The following is a 23552-nucleotide window of genomic DNA, read 5'->3' as shown; positions in this document are numbered from 1 at the left end:
TCTCTCACTCTTTCTCTCTTCCTCTCTCACTCTTTCTCTCTCTCTTCCTCTCTCTCACTCTTTCTCTCTTCCTTGTAGCTCACTCTTTCTCTCTTCCTTTCTCTCACTCTTTCTCTCTTTGTCTTCCTCTCTCTCACACTGTTTCTCTCTTCCTTGTAGCTCACTCTTTCTCTCTTCCTTTCTCTCTTTGTCTTCCTCTCTCTCACACAGTTTCTCTTGCTTGTATCTTACTCTTTCTCTCTCTCACTCTCTCACTCTTTCTCTCTTTCTCGGTCTTCCTCTCTCTCACTCTTTCTCTCTTCCTCTCTCTCTCTCTCTCACTCTTTCTCTCTCTATCTCCTTTGCTAGACGCATGATGAACCATCTTATCTTTCTTTTTGTCTGTACATAGTTTTATTTGTTGTTGTTTACCTTTCTGCTAAATTTGGGGTAATCCCGTTGAGCAGTTTGGCCTGTGGCTCGTCTTTTTTTCAAATAAAAAAATGCTTTTCCTATGGATACTAGATTGCAACTATAACTACCTTCTGGCAACCGCCAGTAGGTAATATATAAATATATATATATATATTTATATGGTAGAGCAAAGTTACAGGCTTTCGAGGGCGCACTCGCGGCCAACGTTCACCATCCGGTTCACAATCGCTGCACGCATCCCCAGGGGTGCTTGAAATAAAGGAACATGACCACGCGATTCTGCTCCAGGATTCTTTATTGTCTGTCACTGGTTACCTGACGCGTTTCGAAGCACTCGCTTCTTCTTCGGAGCTTTCAGTACTTGGAACAGCCCACGGGAGTCTCCCATTTATCAAGCTCCGCCTTAAGTGGGACGCACTCGATGTGCGCCTTGCCTTATGGTACTTGTGGCTCTGGGAGTTGTCATTCAATCCTTAAGTAGGTTCCGCAACCAAACAACCACACGGAACCTACTTAAGGATTGAATGACAACTCCCAGAACCACAAGTACCATAAGGCAAGGCGCACATCCAGTGACAGACAATAAAGAATCCTGGAGCAGAATCGCGTGGTCATGTTCCTTCATTTCAAGCACCCCTGGGGATGCGTGCAGCGATTGTGAACCGGATGGTGAACGTTGGCCGCGAGTGCGCCCTCGAAAGCCTGGAACTTTGCTCTACCATATATATTTATATATATATATATATTTATATATATATATACATATATATATATATATATATATATATATATATGTATATATATATATATATTAGGAATATATACACACGCACACACACACAAGTCTGTAACTCCTCAGACAGCTTATCTATATAAATAAAAATGTAAATGTTTGTTTGTTCAAAATCGCAAATCTCCGAAAGTTCTTCACTGATTGCTTTGGAATTTTGACACAACGATGGATTCGAATACGCACGTGTTTTTATATGCACAACATTGGATTTCAATATGCCCGTGTCTAAAACGCGTGTGTTTTTATTCGAAAGCCCAAACAGACACAAAAAGGTCAATGTTTGTTTGTTCAAAATCTTAAATCTCCGAAAGTTCTTTACGGAATTGATTTGAAATTTTGACATAACTTTGGATTCGATTAAGCGGGTGTTAATATATACACAACGTTGGATTTGAATACGCGCGTGTCTAAAACGCGCGTGTTTTTAACCGAAAGTCGAAGCAGACCTTATAGAATTGGTTGGTGCGCAACAACTACAAGGGACGCATCGAAAGAATAGTCTACATATATTAGGATGGACAGTTGGTGTCAGGATGGCAGACCGGGAAGTGGGTGGAGGGAGGGGGGAGGAGTTGGTTCACTTTGCAACATTAAGAAAGGACGCATAGAGACAATAGTCTACATATATTAGGATGGCCAGTTGGTGTCAGGATGGCAGACCGGGAAGTGGGTGGAGAGAGAGGGGAGGAGTTTGTTCACTTTGCAACATTAGCACGTGTTTATATATACACAACGTTGGATTTGAATACGCGTGTGTCCAAAACGTGCGTGTTTTTAATCGAAAGGCCAAACAGACCCTATTGAATTGGTTGATGCACAACAACTACAAGGGACGTATAGAAACAATAGTCTACATACATTAGGATGGACAGTTGGTGTCAGGGTGGCAGACCGGAAAGTGGGTGGAGGGAGGAGTTGGTTCACTTTGCAACATTAGCGCGTGTTTATATATACACAACGTTGGATTCGAATACGCGGGTGTCCAATACGCGCGTGTTTTGAATCGAAAGGTCGAACTGAACCCTATCGATTTGGTCGATGCGCAACAACTACAAGGGACTCATAGAGACAATAGTCACAAAAACATATTGTATACCCACAAGCATTGTGAAATTAAACATATTAGAAATGTGCGCTTACTCTTTTCTTTCTCTTCCATTTAACCAGACTGAGTCACAGCAACGCATGGTCAGGTACAGCTAGTATTAAATAATGCTGTCAAGAAAATATGATATGTGATGGCCGCTAGTTCCTTTAATTCTCCTGTCAATGCATGTGCAGTCTAAACACGTGGATTGATTTCAAAAGAGCAATACGCTTCTGCACGAGCAAATCTCGTGCTTTCTGAGCGACCATTGTGGCACAGGAGTCCTCGACTTTTTTTTCTTTTCTTGTGCATAATGGGCTGAATACAACAATATATACTTCACCTTAGACCTAAAAAATCGTTGAGTTTTTCCCACAGCGAACCCGTGTTCATTCTTTTGATTCCTATTGAGATGCCTGTCCACGTGCCCTGCATACAGCGAGACCCATAATTGCTTATTTGCTGTTCGGCTGCAGTGCGAATAATACATCAAAACTAACCAGAAAACATTATGTCCAGATGGTGTACAGGCAGTGAGACTGGCGTTCCAGCTTTTGTGTAGAAGATTCCCAGTAATTGGTGATGATCACTGTATGTATTTTTAGATGGCTCAATTGTGGGATCTTACATTTATGCCATGCCAGTGATTTTATATTTGTACTGTTACAAAATGCACGTCGAGTCTTTGCAGCCCGATTCTACTTTCGTAGGTGAAGGTTTCTCGGCCAAAGTGTGGTTTGGTGGAGAAACATTTTGCCAGAAAATCCACTGATGTGTCGCTGTGCTGGCAGCCAGTCGTCCAGGAAGTTTGGATGGTGGGAAACCATTTCAGCTGGGGTCAGTTTGGCACCAAAACTGGTCAGTACTATAACGTCTGGACTCCGTAACATGCGGCTGTATAGGCCAGCACATTAGAGGCACCATACCTGCTTTCCCATGCAGGTCCCCCCCATGGCGGTCTTATGTGATTTTGACTCCGTCAGACATGAATGGTTTCTTATAATGTTCAGAGTTTTAAACCCTTTGTCAAAATCCATGACAAAGTCAATGCACAAGCAGAATGATGAGCTGCCCCTTTCCTACCCAGTGAACAGGGAATGCAGTAACTAGCCGGCGTCTGGAGGAAACGTCACTAGTAGGGAGAGGGTGAGTGTACTCTGAACATGCTGCTGCTGCGAGTCTTTAGCTGTCAGCCTGACAATGCTCACACAGCCAATAGGAGTTGAGATTAAAAAAATCGGGAAAAGAAAGCGCACATTAAAAGAATGCTTAGGTACTGCCTGTATGCCAGTATGCACAGGGTTGAGGTGTGATTGGCCAGGTTAATGACTGGATGTGTCTCAGTTCGGTCCAGTCGGGGATACATTCAATGTATGTTGAGAAGCAGAGCCTGGTGACAGAATATTCCTTTGAGAAGGTGAGTGCTTCCCAATGTCAAGCGACTGTAGGCCCTGGACCAATAGTGCCCTGGCTACTTGAATTCCAGGACGAGAGCAGTAAATGGACAGCACATGGGGCCACCCTTGCTTTGGGTGGCTGTTTGTGGGCACTGAGCAGTCCTCTACTTAAATCCTGGGTTGGCGCTGCCCACTGTCTTCGAAGTCAATTAGGCAACATCTGAGGATATTATTATTATTTAGGGATCTCTAATGCTAAAATCCTTGTATGTGTTCTGAGAATGAAAATGGGTCGGTGATTTCCCACCTCCTTCATGGTCCAGGTACATGAATGGCCATCATTACTCTGTCTAGGAAATTACAGGGACCAGGCGCAATCATTCTGGGGAGGACAGTATTACTAAGAACATAAAGAATCCAGTTGCCCTCCTTTTTCCTCTGTTATAAATTTTATGTTTTTTCGCTTCTAGGTATTCTGCTTGCAGGTCACGCATGTTAATTGTTTGGAAGTGAATGGGTGTGATTAATATGAAATGCACATCTGTTCTATGTCACTTTTTCTTTGGAGTACAACAATAAAATCTGCTCGAATATATTCACATTATGTAATCTGAGCCAGCTATTTTGAGCACCATGATTATTAATTATTAAGCTGTGAACTATGTTTCTTGGAAAGCTGATAACTATGTTTCTCATTTGTTGTATTTGTTAAAAAGAGCACAGTCTCACAGAATGGAAATAAGTAAATGGGCACCACCCCTTTTACTGCTAATTGTTTATCTTGAAATGTACATCGATGACTGAACAATTTAATATAAGCTCAGCTCAGACTGTGGAGGGGTAGAGAGTGTACTCCGTGCCAGACCATACGGATGAGAGAGGCCATGCTGAATCACATGAACTGCCCTTTCTTAAGTATAACTGGAGGCATTCAGCCTTCACTTGCTGAGCCTACCAGCCTGACTGTGAGCACAGTTGCGAGTAGGAGACCTTGCTATTTTACTGAACATAAATACTTATTGTTCAAACTGGAATGAATATTTGATCCATGTGACACCCAAATAAGTCCTTCGTTTGTGGTAAGATTAGCTTAGTGAGTAAAGAAATGAGGGTTGGATTGCTATACAATACATTGCCAATATGATAGAACGTTTCTTGCAGTTCACGTTTTTAGTAAACATTGCACTTACCATTTTGTTTGAAGTTGTTATCAAAATAACAATTCATATTGTGTAGACTAGGATAGGATTTTGATTTTCCTAGTGTTCTTGACTGTGCTGTTCCTTAATAAAAGAGGGTTTGGAGTTCCACTAATTATTCCAGTGATTTCTCATTGGATTGATCAAAAACATCTCATGTATTGCTCAGTGGGTTGTGGAATGACTACCGTCCAACTGGTTTTCTCTCTCAGGTTGGCACAGTGTCTATGTCCTTAGTGCCAAGGGGGCTAAAACCCAAGATCTTGAAAATGTATCACCCTTACCTTTTCCTTCAAGTATATGTGCCGGTGATAACAAAGCTAAATTGGCTGCACTGCCTCCATGTGAGTCCTAGGTATTCCATTCCAGAATGGGTCTGGAAGATTTTTTTGGGCCCCTTAACCCTGTTATGTATCATCACATTGTGAGAGTGTTGTCCTTGCCCACATCCTGCAATCTCCTAACAGTGGTGTCCTGCATACCAAGGCTGTGAGTGTCCAGATTAAAGGGGATATGATCCATCGCTCAGATCCTGGACTCTAGGCACACAAAGTATTACATTTAAACCCATAATAGTACACCTATGTAGAGGTGTAGATTTGCTCATTTGTGCAATTCATCAACATTCCCAGTCGTTAGCCTGGAAGGCTCTGCCAGGTGAAGGTTTTAGCGCATACTATAGGGAATGTCATAGACCATGCCCACACGGGCCTATCCTCTTGCGCTGAATTATACATAGGTAGAATTCTGTGGAACAGGAAGGGGCTCTCCTGTGTATATGCACTTTTTTGTTTCTCAACATCCTCTAACTCTGAAGCATATCCAGGGGTGAGCTTGAAGGGGAGTTCCCCCAGGTTGCCTTGCAGTATTCACACAGTAATGCCTGTTTGACCAGCACAGGAAATCCCTGATTTCAGTAGCACATGCTTGTCCAGTGGACTGATGAAAGCTAAACCATACCTAAAGGTAGCGGCCTCACCCCATCTACAGCATGCCTAGTTATCATTGGTTAATGCAATCTTTTGTAACTTGAGGAACATGGATGCTGCTGGTTTTGCCCCTTTAATGTTAATTGGGATTACACAGTGCATGCAAAAACGATAGTAAGAAGAGGCAAACAAAAATAGGCTTGGATGTTAACACACATTTTTGTGCAAACACAACTATTGGGGTATCAGTCAGTAAGGAGAAACAACATTAAGCTTTCATTTTTTTTAAAGTAATGCGGTCGCATCAGTGAACTATGAAAATTACTATCTCTTATAGCCCCTGGTTGGCACACTACAAATATAATTTTAAAATCTCTGAAATATTAAAATTAAGCAAGCAGGAGGTGAAGTTCCATATGAGTGTTCCTTTTTCGTGTGCCAATGTAAACGATGTTTAATCTTCATGTCAGTTCATATGATTCTGATCACCTTACACACTACTTCTTTGTGCCTGCAAAGCCAGCCCTATTTATTTGGTGTGTGAGGCCTTAAGGGTCAAGACCAAGTTGCCACACTCATCCAGATTAGAAGGACAGCACCGATTCCATTGTAAGGCCACTTTTCTTAAATAAATGCACTCTGTGGTGAACAACCTCACTGCCCCGATGCTCACCTGATCGGCAGAGTGTAGAAGTCTTGCTACTGTACTTAATACAAAGCACTGAACAAGAAAGAGATGTCCCTTGGGTGGCATTCGGATCATCTTCACCATGTTGCCTCCAAGATGACCCATTGCTTCACCAAGTTCCCCTTAAGGACAGTGGGCGGTGATGGGGGTTGCCCACACAAGGCATACACTAACATCTCTCCATCATCCCTAGTAGAGCTTTTTTGACTAATGGGTGGCTGGTGATGGAACAAGAGCAGGAGTCTGACAGAAGTAAGACCAACAAAATTAATTAGTTGTAATGGTATCAGCTAATTCTGTCTTAATATGACATTGCTTATGTGGATGGAGTAAACAAAAGCAGCAACATGCAGAAGAAGTACAACGATTGACGATTCAGGAGACATTGGTAGGTCTGGCTAGAGGCAGGGTTAGCTACCTCCCAGAATATATATCTCCAAAATGCAATAGAAAATGGGAGGGGCTGATGGTGGGGCATTAGGGTAAACCTTCTCAGGCATTGGTTGTTACCTGTGTCATTCATGATATATTGAGTAATGGTGATGTGCTGGTTATTTAATGCTTCAGGGGTTATGTGAGCTCGCATCAGGAATGGTGCACTCATTCTTTATCATGGTGCACCCACCTCTTCAGAGGTGCACGGATTGCCTTGATTTCAGAAATAAGACAATATGCCAGGGCTTGCCATGATCTCACTGTCTCTGTAGAGAGAAGATGAATACACTCCTTTCGTTATTGCAGCACCACCAGCTCTTGACACAATATCAGCCTAGGGAACCAAAAGTGCATTTGGTACTAGAGTTGTATTCCCTTTCACCAACTCTGCAGAGGCAGGTGTAGAGCAAGAGCAGGGATTGTAAACCAGTATTCAGGGAGGCAGTGCTTGCCTTACTTCCTAATGCCTCTTGCTCGGCCTTTTCATTCTCATTTCCACACAGCTATCTGATCATACATGCACCTGAGGCGCAGGGAGGGCTTTGGCATGAGCGGATGTGCATGCCCTTGACACACCCAAGGGACTACAGAGGACGTATGCACAGCTGAGACATTCACCATGGTGAGAGCCAGTGACCAGACCCATGGAACTATGAGAGGTGCAAGGCAAGCTTTGGCGCATAAGCCTGTACACACGACATTGACTGGACCCTAAAGACTGTGGGAGCTGCAAGGAGAGCTCGGCGGGAGTGAGGCGAGAGCCATCAAACAGACCCATAGTGGATGTCTGCACCTAACATCGGTCTCATTCAGCGCAGAGGTTCTTTATTTACCAATACCTGCCTGGCTGGCTTTTTAGTGCCTAATGAGATACCATTGTTTTTGTGTTGCCCTTAAAATGGAAAACTGGATTATAAATTGTTTGCAGATTTCCACAAGCATCTCCAAACCGACTTCAGCATGCAAACATTGTAAAGCATGAGAAAGGGAAGAGACAGCGCTACCTTTTGTTCATGATTTAGTTTACAAACAAGGGAACCCGAAAATTTGCCATGGACCACGGGTATCAATTAATATAAAAAAAAACAACGGTCCTAAGCAGACATTAAATTTCAGAAAGAATTGAGTATAGACCATGTTGGGTGCTATATCAAACCAATGTCCAGCCGGACAAGGAGTTTTATTCATGAGATATTTTGAGTAGAAAAAATGAACAAAAAGAAATTTCCAGTGGGGCACAGTCCTGCACCCTGAAGTGAGAGGGAAGTGCGGGGAAACAAAATTACAATCAAACAGTTTACACAGACAAAAATACAGGCGAAGACTTAGGGCTGTGGCAACTTGCATTCAACGGAGCAATGCAGCAAGTTTGGCCAAATAGTAACCACAATAATTAAACACAATGGACATTTGTGGCACTATTTTTTGAATGTCGACATTTCGATTCCAAGCTCATTGATAAAGGGGATCATCATCAGGATTAGAAAATGACATTAGCCTAGTGTACACAATTAACGCCTAGGAGTTGGTCGTTAGGACCAACTCCTAGGCGTTAGCATGTATCGGCGGAGTATGGAGGAAAGAAGGAGACCGCTCTTGGGAGTTTCTCAACCGGATTGAGGCTGCGGGGGGAGCACAAGGCTCCTAGCCCAGGGGAATAACTGGATGATTGCAGGGCTGGATTGCGACTGCAGTCTCTTTTGCGAGTGTGATTGGATGATTGCTCGGCTTGTGTTGAGCTCAGTACTGGTACAGCCACGATGTGTTGTATCCACAGCAACGGTGTGATGAATAGTTACTGGCGCGATGGCAGGAACTGAGTCATCCAATTGCGAGGGCGAGATTATAGATCTCTATCTTATCACTCTAGATCTAAACCCCATTCTGGTCAATCGAACCTTTATTGCCTGTCTTTGAGGAAAGAAAGTGCATCCAACACCAGGTTAACTTTGCTAATGATGGACTCAACTCAGAAAAACCACAAACTACTTCTAGCTTTTAAAGTTTTATTATAAGGTTAAGGTTAACTGCAAGTACAGGCATCTCAGAATGAGATTCAAAAGATATACGGGCACCACTACATACATGTGCTCCCGAAAAGCTCTTAAGCGAGCAAAGAACACTACAAGCACAAGTTCTAATATCAAAAGGGCTGCAAGCATAGACACATATTGTGATCTCTCCGTCATTTACAGCAGGAAGAAGGGTTAGGTTAGGCTGTCCCTACCCTGTCCTGGATGGTATCCCTACTTAACAGAATCCCAACCTACCAAAAGGTGTCAGCGGTGAATGACTCCCTAAGGAGGTCACCCACTCTTAGTCTCTAGATGAAAACCTATAATCGCCAGTCATGACCCTCTCTGCCTACCCATCCACTCTCTAAAGGGTCCTCAGGCATCTGCTCTAACTCCACCCAGGGGTGCTGACCCTAATACAAAAACACAACATCATTTGAGACGCCCCTTGTGAGACGCCCCTCACGCGGTGTCTCTCCTGGCTTTTTCCATGATGTTCTTCTTTGGGCCTTGTGCGTTGACGTTGACCTTGCTTCTCAGACTCTTCTCCGGCCTGCCGATACCCCCCTAAAACATTCCTGAACCCTCCTCCGTGTCTGCACCAATCTATGAACAAACTCTATTCATCCAGTTATTAATTGGATCCCCCTCACGATTGCAGACAGACATCCGTGGCTGAGTCTTCATTCTCATAGACTTCTAACAGAAGCTTGCAACATTTTTCCCCTGACACAGTTCGGCCTGTACCAGTACGTGCAAATCTAAAATCCTTTCATCATTTCAGGCCTACAACCCTTTCGCAAGTTAACTAGAATAACATGTTAGCTTCTTTTTCTTAGCATAATAAAAACACATCTATGGAATATAAATCTAATGAATAAACATGTCAGTGTAACATTAGTGCAATCCATGAATATGAAAAACAATCTGTTTCTGAACCCTTCTGGCCTAGCCATAAGGCCCGTTCCCTTCCATGCTTTACAGCGTGATTTCTCCCCTTAGCAGCTACATAACATGGATCCTGATTAAACACTTCTAATAAGAGTATACATTTTCACACATATTGCATTAGTTCCACTTCTATATGAAATCTCTAAATTAACTACACATTTCAAGGTATATAGGAATATATTTTCCGCACTCATAGCATTTCTCTTTATGAATTGTGCGTACTACTAGTGATTCGAGTGCACTCATACATTTTGTTCAGTTTGCGCTCTCTCAGTTCCCCCCTTTGATGACCTCTAGGGGTCATCACCAACAGTTAAACTGAACTAATGGCTAATGCCCCTCGTTTCTGCGTTTCTAGAGCCCTCAGACTCCGGTACTGATTATCTTGCATTGCAGCCAAACTCTGTAACTGCTCTTTCCTGGATCTCTCCAATCTATTTGATCTATACCATTGGTATGACCTCACCAATCCCCACAACAGGATCACACAGATCACTATTATGATGATAGGTTTCAGCACATACCACACAAAGCTCTTCCCTAGGTTGGCGAACCAATCTCCAACTTCGCCCATTCCATGACCCACCTTTTCCCAAACATTTACTTTGGTTAGGTCTTCGATCTCCTTGTGAATATTAGTTATATTCATAATGACCTTCTCAAGAGGTTTTGAATTGTCTGGAATGTAAGTGCAACATTCCTGGACCTTCAAAGCCGTACAGACTCCGCCCTCTTTTGCTAGCAGGACGTCTAATGCAAGACGGTTTTGAAGCACCATGGCCCTTATCGACTGCATCTCTCCTTCCACCAGCATTAAGGATCTAGCAGTGCTGGCAGACAATCTGTCTACGACTGTTGCCAGTCGCCTAATTTTGACATCATTGAGGATCAGTCCCAAGATAGGAAATGCAGCTCCAAATACATCTCCAACTAATTCTGCATCTCCCACTTCTCGTCTCCCTCTCTTCGAGGCCTTGCCCTCGATGATCTCTAAGTCTTGAGCATGGTATATTTTGGGAAAGACAATTGCCAAGTAACATGATCCATACCAATTATCAGGTAGTCTCACGTAGGCATTTCTTCCACATACAAAATATACATTTGGAATCACTTGCATTCCTTTCAAAAAATCCTTTGTGTAATATTCTAGATTGAAAGCATGTTCACAACTAACTTCCCCTACGAATACATTTTCGTAATACGTTTTGGCTCTGTGAAGACATAACTTCCCTCTCTGTGTCTTATCCAAAGCTATTGGACCACTACTACCTTTTCTCTTATGTGCCTTCTCTTCCTCGGTCCAATCTGTTTTCCATTGTCCTGATTTCTTCAAAATCTTTTGCCTTCTATATCAATCATCCACCTGCCCTATGAACTTCTTTTCGACTTCTGACACCTTGCATGTCAAGTTATTTCTGCGGGCATGTGAAGTATCTAAGGTAACCCAAGGAATGAAGAACTTGGCCAATCTGTCTTCACTCTTCCAGTAGTCCCACTTATTCATCTGCTTATAATTTGGGACTTCTGGTAGCACGGAATCATAGTTAGAGAAATAATACTCAATACTATCTCTTCCGTAAAATATGCTAAGCAATAAGCTACATGTAATGCCATATGTCAACGGGAGGTGATGATATCTGATGCCTTCATCTACAGACGCCGGCAATTGCATGCAGACATAACAGTCTTTGACCTCCATGGCAACCACATATTCATACAAAAGTTTAGCATAAGCGTTTGACCTATAGTCACCTTGGGACTCATCCATGTGTAACCTGCGGGCTTCTGCTGCTAATAACGCTTTCTCCTGTATATTTTCCCCCTTCTTACCAGCAACAGTGGGTCTTGGTGTCACTACAGGCTTCTCGCCTGTTACCCTTTCCTCTCTCTCATGTCCCTTAACATATGATACAGTAACTACTAAAGCTATTAATATTATCACTCCTACTATTAGTGTGCCTATTATACATTTAGCTCTACGGGTTGGACTACCGGCCTCCATTTCTTCAGACAGTATGGTTCCCTCTCTTTGTTTTAACTCCGAAGTTCTTTTCTTCTTCTTTGTCCCTTTACAGTCTCTCTTGATCTCTCAGTCTTTAGAACCATACAATTGAAAGCTGGCAATCCCCTTTGCAAAGTCCTTTAAAGTTTGAACACAGACAACCCTAGCCCTTCTCCGTCAACTCATAGGAAGGTCCCTAAGATTCTCTGCTTCCTAGGCGCTAGGTAATCTTCTTTTTCTTGCTTATTTACAAAAGTCTTTAAGCATCTACTATTAGTTTCGAGCCTGCGGCTTGAATAGCATAGTTCAATATTTCCAGGCGAAGAGTGTGCTCTTCATGGCTTGTTATCTTGGTTCCAAAGTCAGGGAATTGCAATTCGGTGAAAAACATGTGCTTTAACTTGCTCAGGCGGGGAGGGTTGGGGAGTGTGAAAGTTAGTGACTCTTCTGCTTCGACTCCGGGCACTAACAGCTGTACTTCCACAGTGATGATGGGCTCAGAGCTGGACACCACCACCGCTCGTATCCTCCCTGTCTCCCGCTCCAAAGACATTTGTCGCCAGATAGGTCCACTCAGGAGTGGCGTATCTTCTGCTGGGCACACGCACTCTTTTTGACCTTCGTAGATCTGGTGCTTCAGCGCCCTGCGCACCTTCCTCAGGGTCTGAATCCTCCGATATTGGAGCAAGGGTTCTCTCTGGAGTTGACCTCAGACTAGAACTCCTTCTTTGTGGCCAACTAGCTTCTCCACGTACCCTTCTGCTCCTTCTCCTTCTGGTCTGTTCACGCTCTCTTTCAGACTGGTCGGTGTCTGATTCGTACTCCCAGCTACTTCCTCCTTCAGTAGCGTCGTCTGTTTCGCTGTTGTACTGACCGTCCTCAGCTTGGTCAGACTCGTTCCCTGCTTCTTCTTGCACCTCCACAGCTTGGCTAGCCCCCTCTATGGCTTCTCGGTCCACCGCTGGACTTCCATCCGAGAGAGGAGCTGTTTCTTCCAGAGGTGCTGGAACCCTCCGCGTATGCGATGCGTGGATCCAATTGGGCAGGCCTCCCACCTTCACTGCGGTGTTCGTGATCAGGATGATCTGGTAGGGTCCACGCCAACGAACATCTAGGCAGCTTCTCCTCACGTGCTTCTTCACAAGCACCCAGTCTCCAGGGTACAGGTCATGGCACAGGTCCTGGCACGATGGAACCTCGGCAGCCTGCACCTGAAGGGACACAGAATGAATGGCGTCAGACAGCCCCTTACAATAGTCCAGGATCATATCATCTGTGATGTTTAACAGTGCAGCAGTTGGTACTGATGGCAATCTCATTGCCCTCCCCATTAACACTTCGTGCGGTGACAGTCCCGTTCTTCTGTCTGGGGTACTACGGATACTCATAAGGACCAATGGCAGAGCATCAGGCCAACTCAGGGACGTTGATGAACACATTTTGGCAATCCGATTTTTGATGGTGCTATTTATCTGCTCCACAATTCCTGAAGCTTCGGGTCTGTAACTACAATGCAATTTCTGGTCTATGTTCAGAGCCGCACAAATCATCTTCACAAGCTCACTATTGAAATGGGTTCCCCTATCCGATTCCAAAGAGGCCGGTACCCCAAACCGTGGTATGAGCTCCCTAAGCAATAACTTGGCTACTGTGAGGGTGTCACACCTGCGTGTAGGGTATGCCTCGACCCATCTGGAAAATATGCAAACAACCACCAAGACATAACGAAGGCGGTTGCATCTTGGCATTTCAATAACATCTATCTGCATCCTATTGAAAGGACCTCTTCTCTTGTTCCCTGATAGGATTCCCTGCTGTTCTCCCTTCTGTCGCTACTTTCCCGTTGCCTAGTGTCACTCAAGATTCGGTAGGTTCCTTCTCGGCTCCCCATCTCCCCAGGACTCCGTTCCTGTCCGTAGTCGCAGGGGTTATGGCGAGGCCTCTCGCAGCTCTCGTTCTGCCCACCATTGTCAGTCTCATAGTGGGTGCACTTAAAACTGTTCCTGTACTCCTGCGTTCTCCTATCCCCTTCGCTGTGAATTGGGCGAGACACCCCCCCACACTCGGGGCTCCTGTTTTCCAGGTCTGGTCTCCCTCCTCTCCTGATAGGGCAAGTGTCTCCTCTACTGTCTTGACCCTTCCCGTCCCACTCCGGACTGCTTTCGTCAGCCCCACAGTGAGTCTGGGTCCTACTATCCTGGCTTTCCCTTCCAGCTTCCGCTGCTATGATGCTCTTGTGAGCCTCCACTGCCTCATCCCATTTCCTCATGTACTCACTTAGCTCCTGGAAGGATTTCCGTCCTGATCCCCTCAGATCCTCCGGCCATCTAGGGCCCCCCGGATCCCCTATTGGATCTACTGCTGTATGAACTGGGGTGCTCCAATCTCTCGGTCTTTTCAGCTGACTTGGGGAATAGATTACATCGTTCCTCTTTGTCATCTCTGCTCTCTCCCTGTCCAGTCGTACCTGTTCCTCCCCCTTTTCTCTCCCTGGGTCATAGATCGATACTATAGGACCTATGGTAACAGGTACTTGCAGGGCATCTGGCAGTGCGTAGGAGGTGGCACACTCCGTTTCTGGCACCCTTTGTACCACAAACCTTCCGACTACCTTCTGCACCGGACTAGATTGAAGCAATTCTTTGCTTGTAGTGGGATCCCAATCCGTAGTGGGAAGCGGTCCATACTCCCCTTTTCCAGGCCCCCCTTCTTTACATGCCTCGCCGTTTCCTGTCTCATTGTTATACGGGGGTGGCCTATCTGTCAATAACCTATTTATCAGGCTATCCTCTGACTCGCTCTCTTCATCCTCCTCGAATGGGCTCTTGTTTCCTGCCACCTCTAATACTGGGTACAGTTTATTCACTTCTAAGTTATTCACTCTCCATCTTTTAGCATCCGCATCCCATTTGGCATCTTGCACTGCTCTTACCGATCGTTTCACCCTTTCTTGTCGTCTATTCAGGTTCCTCTCATGCGCTGCCCTAATCCATGCATTGAGAGCTTCAAACTGGGTCGGTCTAGGCATAGGTCTCATTGAGGTCATGACTGCTTTTAATCGGTGTAGCACCTCTAATCTGAACGTCCCGTACTTTGGGAACGTTAGTTCCTCATTTCCTTCTGTAATTTTACTCCATTCTGAGATCCACATTATCGTGTGTAGCCCAACATTCTCTGCCATGTAATAAGCCGGCGTACCCTCCGGCGGGGCTTCTTCCCCATCATAGGATCTCCACCTCTCTCTTTTAAACGTCGCTCTTAACCATTTAAAACATTTCATGATTAAACGTACAATTTCCAACCTCGCTATTCTGTTTACTTCCTAATGACAATCCACCAATCCTAGCGCGGCTTTGCTAACTGGCCTATCACAGCGCGGTCTTACTCTGGCCGGCCAATCCCAGCGCGGCACTTTCTGACGTCACTCGCCTCCGCTTCGCAGCAGCACCCCTCCTTTCTCAGCTCGTCTCCCGGTCATGCATGCGTCCCATTCATACACCGAAAAATGACTACTTCTGACCAAGCCGTCACTTCTCTTGACTGTACGTCCACAGTCTATCTGTAATTGTCACCACAACTGACGAAACGTCCTCCGTCTCTCCGATAGGTTGCTTACACACAGTAACTTCCGACCAGCGTCCGTTACTCACGCACTCACTCTTACGTTCCCCCTATCACGGTCCTGCGGGCGATCAATGGTACCTCATGACCCCCTTCACTCTGGTTGACAAATACTCTGGATGTCCGATACACCCGAACCACTTAAGCTCTCCTTGAACTTAAGATTTTCACCGGTTGCGCGCGCTCACAACCTGTTCCACAGTCATTCTACAGGCATTCAACTCCGCCAGACATTACAACATAGATACAACATAAAAATACCGCAATCTAACACGCATGACGCTTTATACTCACTCTCGACCGATACTGCTGCTTTTCTGTCTCACGTCATCCGGACCTTCTTCGGCGGGCGGTTCTTCCGATCATCGATCTCTAGGGGCCTTGGGGTAATCTAACCTGGCCTAGATCACCTTCCTCAAGAAGGCAACCATCCTCTATAGCTACCAACTGCGAGGGCGAGATTATAGATCTCTATCTTATCACTCTAGATCTAAACCCCGTTCTGGTCAATCGAACCTTTATTGCCTGTCTTTGAGGAAAGAAAGTGCATCCAACACCAGGTTAACTTTGCTAATGATGGACTCAACTCAGAAAAACCACAAACTACTTCTAGCTTTTAAAGTTTTATTATAAGGTTAAGGTTAACTGCAAGTACAGGCATCTCAGAATGAGATTCAAAAGATATACGGGCACCACTACATACATGTGCTCCCGAAAAGCTCTTAAGCGAGCAAAGAACACTACAAGCACAAGTTCTAATATCAAAAGGGCTGCAAGCATAGACACATATTGTGATCTCTCCGTCATTTACAGCAGGAAGAAGGGTTAGGTTAGGCTGTCCCTACCCTGTCCTGGATGGTATCCCTACTTAACAGAATCCCAACCTACCAAAAGGTGTCAGCGGTGAATGACTCCCTAAGGAGGTCACCCACTCTTAGTCTCTAGATGAAAACCTATAATCGCCAGTCATGACCCTCTCTGCCTACCCATCCGCTCTCTAAAGGGTCCTCAGGCATCTGCTCTAACTCCACCCAGGGGTGCTGACCCTAATACAAAAACACAACATCATTTGAGACGCCCCTTGTGAGACGCCCCTCACGTGGTGTCTCTCCTGGCTTTTTCCATGATGTTCTTCTTTGGGCCTTGTGCGTTGACGTTGACCTTGCTTCTCAGACTCTTCTCCGGCCCGCCGATACCCCCCTAAAACATTCCTGAACCCTCCTCCGTGTCTGCACCAATCTATGAACAAACTCTATTCATCCAGTTATTAATTGGATCCCCCTCACGATTGCAGACAGACATCCGTGGCTGAGTCTTCATTCTCATAGACTTCTAACAGAAGCTTGCAACATTTTTCCCCTGACACAGTTCGGCCTGTACCAGTACGTGCAAATCTAAAATCCTTTCATCATTTCAGGCCTACAACCCTTTCGCAAGTTAACTAGAATAACATGTTAGCTTCTTTTTCTTAGCATAATAAAAACACATCTATGGAATATAAATCTAATGAATAAACATGTCAGTGTAACATTAGTGCAATCCATGAATATGAAAAACAATCTGTTTCTGAACCCTTCTGGCCTAGCCATAAGGCCCGTTCCCTTCCATGCTTTACAGCGTGATTTCTCCCCTTAGCAGCTACATAACATGGATCCTGATTAAACACTTCTAATAAGAGTATACATTTTCACACATATTGCATTAGTTCCACTTCTATATGAAATCTCTAAATTAACTACACATTTCAAGGTATATAGGAATATATTTTCCGCACTCATAGCATTTCTCTTTATGAATTGTGCGTACTACTAGTGATTCGAGTGCACTCATACATTTTGTTCAGTTTGCGCTCTCTCACAATCACACTCGCAAAAGAGACTGCAGTCGCAATCCAGCCCCGCCGATACAGGACGGTGCCCAACTGGAAATGTCTTTTCGTTAATTTTTTTCTGCTCAAAATATCTTATGAATAAAACTCTCTGTCCGGCTGGACATTGGTTTGATATAGCACCCAACATGGTATGTACTCAATTCTTTCTGAAATTTAATGTCTGCTTAGGACCGTTGTTTTTTGAATACCTTTTGTTCATGAAGCAGCCATGAAAGAGCATTCTCTACTTGTATATTCATCCACATCCTGATTTAATGTCTATCATAGTACATCCTAACATCATTAACACCTTCGGTGCGGGGCTGTTTCCCCCCTCTGTGCTGGGGGGCGGAGGCGCTTACAGCTCCCCAGTGCTCATGACGAGGTCAGCTCGTCATGAGCCACGGCGCTCCAATGCTCATGACGAGCTGAGCACATCATGGCCGCACCCGTTCCCATGGAATGCTCAGCACAGCAGGGGAATCAGTCCAGCGTGCGAGCGTTCCACGGAAAGGGCGCGGTCATTACAAGCTCAGCTTGTCATGAGCACCGGAGCGCCGTGGCTCATGACGAGCTGACCTCGTCATGAGCACCCAAGGGGTTAAAGCCATGCAACCCCCAAGCTGGTGATACCGACAGTCATTTCTGTCCTTTTATCATGTCAGATTTTATTTGTTGGGAGCTCTTTGCCTACACGTCCAATGTTAAATACAAAGCTACATTTCCCAAAATGCAACATGATTTCTAGCAGAAAAGCCATCACTATCAAAATGAGTTCTACATAAACATGCCATATAATATTGTTTGTGTTGTTTGAAAAGTATGGGGCCAAGAGTGGGCATCTTTCTGTCGGAATATACATCTTGGGGAAAGTAACATCTAGCTGTACTTGCAATTGCAGGATGGATGACACATGACAGAATCCGTAGGTGCTTCCTTAGTCTCCAAAACGATGTCCATGCATTTTGCTCACAAGCGGTAATGAAAGTGCCAGAGCACTGAGCTGAATATCGTAGTTTCCCTGCGATAGACCTTTTCAAGATGCCTGGGAAATAAAGACGAGTGAACATCATCCAAGCGTGTTTACATTGTAGCTCATTTGTATGCACTGTGAGGACCCAGAATTCGTAAAATGGGTTTAAATGTAGTTTTATTACAAATTCAAAGCCAAACTAATGTAAAGAACACCCGAGAATACATTGTAAAAAAGCAGAATCACTACTGCCAGTCCAAATCACATGAAAAGGTTTAGTCTCAGCAGCATAAAACATACAAGGAATTCAGTTATAGCAATGCAGAAAATAAGAAACAAAAACTGGTGATCAGTGTATGATTTCCGGACCACTTGCCTATACATGAGTAAATCTAAATTACATCAACTAAGCCTGAACTATGTAGCATCATTTGCAGAAACCCTCATTTGAACAAGTAAAGCAGGAAGGTATCAGCATTGTAGACACTTCTATAGAAGTTCTCCAAAATCAGAAGTATTGCATAGCCTAAAGCCATACCACAGAAATTTAGCAAAGAGATCTATACCCCTCTGAGTCTGAAAGGAATCTGACTAAAGCTAAAGTATGACCACCAATTTAAACTCCATTGAACATTTGAGAATCTCACATCATGTGTCCCATTACTTTCCCACCTTCGCACAGTAGAGCTTGGCAACCTTATTCGATACTCCCTTCTCATGGTCTGAACATCAGGACGTCCTTGGATTCCTCCCACTTCTAGATATAACATTGTAAGAGGGGCAGCAGGGAGAGGCAATAGACGAGTCTTAGTTAGAACTGGTAGAGGTTTTATTTTAGATAGGAGCTGATCGGTACATTTAAGTCTAACACCAGTCTTTCGTGGAGAGCGACTCCTTTCCGCTCTACTCTTGGAAAGAACTCCTTCTCTCCTTCTTGTCTTTAGGGTCCGCCTTCGTTCCCCACCGTCAGGCTCTGTCGTGTCCTCCTCAGGGTCGTTGTTTATGAAATGAAACAAGAAACGCTCGTTAGTATCACAGCCTTTCTATTTGGTGCCCAATCACCAAGGGGGGGGGGGGCGTGCAGTAGGAGGTGACAAGTGCGCTCAACAATCGAACGTGACGAACACAGGGTCTGTGATTAGTGACTTGACGTGTAGGTGATTTTTCAGCACAACCACCTTTTAAACTATTACAGGAATGAAGAGCGCTAGCGCCGCGTCCTTCTTCCCACCCAGCCCGCTATACGGGAACGTACCTCGCGAAGCCACGCCCCTCCGGGGGAGTGGCTGGGCGGATCGCGATGTCGGTGGCCTCCTGGCTCTGCTTCTTCCTCCCGTCTCCCGCTGGTCTCCCGCCGACGGCTTCAAGGACCTCGTCCACTTCCTCCCCGTCTGCTTCCTCCGTCCTCACCAGCGGCTCCTCCTCTCGAGGAACGATGACACAAGGGATCGCCTCCGGCTCCGCTTCGGAATCCCGCCTGCCTTCTGTGGATGCCGCCTGGCGCAGAGATCCCTCTCGTAGACGCGGGAACCCTTGAGACGTCTCCTCTTCCTCCGCACTCTCGTCCTGTAGGTTCTGTCGCTGCAGTCTCCACTCCAGCGAATCGTCCTCCCACCACTCGCCGTCTTCCTCTTCGTTGCTCCACGCCGCACCTCTCCTGCTGACCGCTCCTCCGGTGTATAGACACACCTGGTCGGGCGCACCCTCTTCTTTTAAGGCGGAGTCCGGCCACTCCTCTTCAGTACCAGGCATCCATTTAAAGGGGCCGCCGTCCAGGTCCTCCTCATCGCAGCTATAGCGTTCTTCCACTCTGTGCCATGATGGTAGCTCCAGGCTGGGCTGTGAAAAGATAAGGGGGGGTCACAAGTTACTTGAGCACCAGGGGGCCCCTCGGGCACCCCCTTACACACCTCCCCCCTGAACGCTTCCGTTCGGGAAGTGGATAACGGGAAAGAAAGTCAGCCCCTGTATTGTCAGTTCCACGTTTATGGTGCACCGTAAAGGCGTAGGGCTGTAGGGCCAAGAACCAGCGCATAACCCTGGCGTTATTCGATTTGTTCCGGGCCATCCACTGTAGTAGAGCATGGTCAGTATACAGGGTAAACGGTCTGCCCTCCAGGTAATAAGATAGTTTGTCCACCGCCCACCGGATGGCCAAACATTCCTTCTCTACAGTGGAATACTTCAACTCCCTGGGGAACAATTTTCGACTAATATACAGTATTGGGTGATCTGCCCCCTCCCCCGACCTTTGGGATAACACTGCCCCGATCCCATACTCTGAGGCATCCGTGTGCAAACAAAATGGCCGTGTGAAGTCTGGGGACGATAAGACGGGAGTGGAGGTGATACACCTTTTTAGAGAGGCGAAGGCCTCCTTCATCTCAACCGTCGGGTGTTGTAGTTCTTTCTCCGGGGTTCTACATTTCAATACATCTGTAAGGGGGGCTGAGATCTGGGAAAACAATGGTATAAACCTGCGGTAATATCCTATCAACCCCAAAAATGCTCTCATGTCTTTTTTTGTCTTGGGAAAAGGGGTATCTGAAATAGCACAAACTTTCTCTATCTGGGGCTCGATCATCCCGTGACCTAAAACGTATCCCAGATACTTCACTTTTTGGTAAGCAATTCTGGATTTCGTGGTATTTATTTTCAAGCCTGCGTCACTCAGAGTATCCAACACTCTCTGAAGGTGGATTAAGTGGGTTTCCCAGTCGGGGCTGAAGACTACAATGTCGTCCAGATATGCCGACGTGAAGGATGATAATTTCTTCAAGACAGTGTTCATCAACCTCTGGAAAGTGGCTGGGGCGCCGTGTAATCCAAACGGTAGAACAGTGAACTCATAATGACCGTCATCCGTCGAAAAGGCGGTTTTATGTCGGTCATCCTCATTGAGGGGTACCTGCCAGTATCCTTTTGTTAGATCGATGGTGCTGATGTATTTGGACTCTCCTAGTTTCTCGATCAACTCATCAATACGCGGGATCGGGTAGGCGTCAAACGTGGAAATTTCGTTGAGAGCGCGAAAGTCCATGCAAAATCGACGTGTTCCATCTGGTTTAGGGATCAACACGATAGGACTCGACCAATTGCTCTTTGATGGGCGAATAACACCCAGTTTCAGCATGTCTTGAATCTCCTGTTTGATCCCTTGTCTTCGGGCCTCTGGGACTCTGTAAGGTCTTATCTTCATGATTTTTCCTGGTTCGGTCGGTATATGATGGGTGGCCAACGTAGTTCTCCCGGGTATGTCTGAGAACACCCCGGCATTTTTCTGTAAGGTGTTCATCAGCGCCGTTTTTTCGGTTTCCATCAGGTCGTCATTCACGACTAGTTGGTCTATAGTACTGGGGGCCCTGAGTGGGAGTTCTTCCGTCAGGTGTACCCCTGTGGGAGGGGGCCCCAACCATTTCTTTAACAAGTTGATATGAAATACCTGTGTCTTCCTTTGGTTGAGTTGTAGTTTATAGCTCGTTTTTCCAATAGTACTCAGGACTTGATATGGGCCTCCCCACTCTGCTTTGAATTTTTGAGTGGATGAGGGTAGGAGTACCAGAGCCCAGTCCCCCACCATCAGTCTTCTCCATTTTTTTCCTTTATCGTAAAACGTCTTTTGGCGTTGTTGACTTCTTTCCAGGTTAGCATAGGCTAGTTCTCTCAGTTTTCCTATCTTTGATCGGAGGTTCCGGGCATATTCCAGGGTCTTCAGCGTCTCTTCCGGGGTTTCCTTTTCCCAGGCTTCTTTGGTCATCTCCAAAAGAGATCGGGGCTGCCGTCCATACAACAATTCGAAAGAAGAAAACCCCAAACTGCTTTGTCTCTGCCCTCTTATGACGTACAAAGCCAGAGGCAGTACTTGATCCCACTCCTCTGCGTTGATCTCCAACATCTTACGAAGGGTGGATTTCAGGGTACGGTTATACCGTTCCACGAGTCTGTCAGTTTGAGGGTGGTATACAGCCGTTCTGATTTGTTGGATGTGAAGGAGCTGGCAAACCTCCTTCATTAGACGAGACACAAAGGGCGTCCCCTGGTCTGTGACGATCTCTTTTGGAAACCCCACCCGGGAAAACATTTCTAGCATCTTGTCTGCTATCTGTTTGGTAGTGGTGGCTGTCAAAGGGTATGCTTCAGGGAAGCGTGTGGCGTAATCTACCACTACTAACACATATTGGTAACCCTTCCTAGTTTTTGGTAAGGGTCCTATCAGATCCATCCCGATCCGTTTGAATGGAGTCCCTATAATGGGTAGTGGTTGAAGTGGTACCGCAGGGGGTCTGGTCATATTCTTCTTTTGACACACCTCACACTCTTGACAGTACTTTACGGTATCCTTATAGATTCCAGGCCAATAGAAGTGTCGGAGCAGGTTTTGAGTCGTTTTTTCGGCTCCGATATGTCCGGCAACCAAATGAGCGTGGGAGTAGAACAACACCTGCTCTCGGAAAGACACGGGTACTAGTAGTTGTTCAGGTTCATCCCTCTGCCCCTGGCGGTAAAGCAAGTCGTTTTTCACAAGAAATCTGGGATATTGTATGGGATTTTGGTCCTTATCACGCTCGGCAGCTTCCCAGGCGTTGGAGAGGGTAGCGTCGTTGCATTGAGAAAAGTGGCAACTACGGTCCAACACCCATGGTTCTGCAGTCACTAGTGCGGGGACGTGTCCCTCAAATTTGTTAATTTGGGCCGGGGGTTCTACCCTGTGTAGGCTTTGGCTGAACATACCTAAAAAACCAGGGTTGTCTGTGCCTATTATTAGGTCCTCAGGGAGAGTGGCAAGCACCCCTACCCGTATCTTGTGGGGTCTCCCGCCCTGGGGTTCTATGGGCAATATCGCCACCGGATAAGCCCTAACGTCTCCATGTACACAGCGTATGTTCACCTGTTCCTGTCTCACTATCTGGTATGGTTTTACGAGCCGTGCGTGTACCACCGACTGGCGACAGCCAGAGTCTAATAGGGCTTGGAGGGAGGTGCCGTTTACCCCAACACTTACTCTGAAAGCTTGACCCATTTCACTGGAGAACATCACCGCCCTGGGGAGATATCCCACTTCCATTGGCTCTTCCTGTTGCTTCCTTCAGGGACAAAGGCGGGCTATATGTCCCCACGTGCCGCAGTCAAAGCATTGGGGTCCGGCAGGCAGGGGCCCCTCTGTTCTCCATGTTCTCG

Source organism: Lissotriton vulgaris, chromosome 1_1 (assembly GCF_964263255.1).
Source record: "Lissotriton vulgaris chromosome 1_1, aLisVul1.2, whole genome shotgun sequence".
Lineage (NCBI taxonomy): Eukaryota > Metazoa > Chordata > Amphibia > Caudata > Salamandridae > Lissotriton > Lissotriton vulgaris.
Note: the sequence above shows the minus strand (reverse complement) of the source record.